The sequence below is a fragment of the Nestor notabilis genome, unplaced genomic scaffold, assembly GCF_000696875.1.
Source record: "Nestor notabilis isolate BGI_N333 unplaced genomic scaffold, ASM69687v1 scaffold13181, whole genome shotgun sequence".
NCBI lineage: Eukaryota > Metazoa > Chordata > Aves > Psittaciformes > Psittacidae > Nestor > Nestor notabilis.
This window is the reverse complement of record NW_009916479.1, coordinates 85,177-87,524: the sequence shown is the minus strand read 5'-3', so window position 1 is coordinate 87,524 and position 2,348 is coordinate 85,177.

Sequence of the window (2,348 nt, the reverse complement as noted above, 5' to 3'; positions counted from 1 at the left end):
AATGAAACGTGTGGTGTAGTGTAAGTTCTCTCCATGTCTGGAGTAACCATCCAGCTGAAAACCTTGTTTCAAGGAGAAGCAGCACACAGTAAAGAAAGTGCCTGTAGTTGTTTTTCCCTTGGCTGAGCAAGTGGGTTACCCAAAATAGAATCATAGAATATCTCAAGTTGGAAGGGATCCATAAGGATCACTGAGTCTGACTCCCTGCCCCTCACAGAGTTCAGGACTACCTGAAACTAAACCATATGACTAAGAGCATTGTCCAGACAATCCTTGAATTCTGGCAGGCTTGGTGCTGTGACCACTTCCCTGGGGAGCCTGTTCCAGTGGCCAACCAACCTCTCAGTGAAGAACCGTTTCCTAATGTCTAGGCTGAACTTCCTCTGATGCAGCTTCCATTTCCTCATGTCTTGTCACTGGTCATCAGAGAGATAAGCACCTCCCCCTCTGCTTCTCCTCTTGAGGAAACTGTAGACTGCAATGAGGTCACCCGTCAGCCTCCTCTTCTCCAAACTGAACAAGCCAAAGCTGCTCCTTGGAAGTCTAGCCCTCGAGGCCTTTCACGATCTTCTTCACCCTCCTCTGGACACACTCGTATAGTTTGATGTCCTCCTTATATTGTGGCACTCAAAACTGTACACAGTACTGAAGGTGGGGCCACACCAGTGGGACAGTCAGCTCCCTCAACCAGCTAGCTATGCTGTGCTTGATGCACCCCAGGACACAGTTGACTCATATTCTCAACAAAAGAACATCAACCCAAACCCCAAATCTCTCTGCAGGGCTGCACTCCAGCCTCTTGTCCATCAATATTTGTCCTGGGCTCAGCTACAGCAGTCATTTTTTCTCCTTCTTAGTAGCTGGTGCAGTGCTGTGGTTTTGACTTTCAGTCTGGGAACAATGCTGATAACACCGATGTTTTTAGTTGTTGCTCAGTAATGTTTACTCTGACCAAGGACTTTCTCAGTCTCATGCTCTGCCAGGGAGGAGGGGAAGCCGGGAGGAAGCAGAGACAGGACACCTGACCCAAACTGGCCAAAGGGGTATTCCATACCACAGCACGTCATGCCCAGTATATAAACTGGGGGGAGTTACCTGGAAGGCCCAGATCGCTGCTCGGGTTGGGCTGGGTATCAGTTGGCGGGTGGTGAGCGGTTGTGTCCTCTCCCCTTGTTATTCCTCTTATCATTATTATTGGTAGCAGTAGTGGTTTGTATTATACCTCAGTTACTGGAGTGCTCTTACCTGAACCTGTGGGAGTTACATTCCTCCAATTCTCCTCCCCATCCCTCCGGGAGCGGGGGGAGGAAGGAAGAGGGGGGGAGTGAGCGAGCGGCTGCGGGGGTCCAAGTTGCCGTCTGGGCTTAAACCACGACAGTATCTATGTATAACCAGGATTACCCTGTCTGAGATGGAGAATCCAGCACTTGCTCTTGTTAAATTTCATAAAATTGGTGATTGTCCAGCTCTCTAGGCTATCCAGATCTTTCTGTAAGGCATCTCTACCTTTGAGGGAGTCCACAGCTCCTCCAAGTTTACTATCATCAGCAGTCCTGGGGAATAGAGATGTGCAGGGGCACAGTGTGTAGAGCAGATCCAGGCTAGCCGGAGCCTGGAAGCAGCCTCAATAATACCACGCAAAGCCTGGCTTGTTCAGTAGGAGATTTTCTTCGAAGAAGTCCACCTAATGCTGACAAAACCCCTGCTAACTAAAAGCTGATGCTAACTAAAACTAAAACCCCCAGTACTTCTCCAGGATGATACAGGACTACTTTTGCATGAAGCTGCTGGACTGTCTGCACTATCATCTGCAGCACTCAGTAAAGACTGATATTTTATTTTTTTAAATGTTTTTGGTAGTGCTACAAAATATTAGCCTTAATTTTTCAGTGATCAAGAAAAAATCTTAGTTACTAAATTTGAAACTTAATATTGCCCACAAGGTGTCACTGTTGCTTTTATACATGCAGCTTGTGTGTGTGACCATGTCGTGGTTGCAACATGCACTCTGCAAGCAGCACACTGTGCCTCTTTATTTTAGAGAGGAGAATTAACTCATTCTCCTGCCTGATGAAGCATGATGCTCTCTTTGCACACTGTTTGTAATAAAATGTGATGTTCATGGTCAAAGACTTTATTGTAATGAGGGGACTTAATAAATGACAGACACGGCCTTCTCAGAAACGGATGCTTCACCTGCAGTGTTTAGGCTCTGCTCTTGTGTGAGAGTACTATGGGAGCACTTTTACACCCTACAGCAGGCATATTGTCCCCAGCAATCTCTTCCTGGGTGTCTCGTTTTGTACTGTTCTGGTTGAGCAGGATTTATTTTTATGCTTCTTGAAACC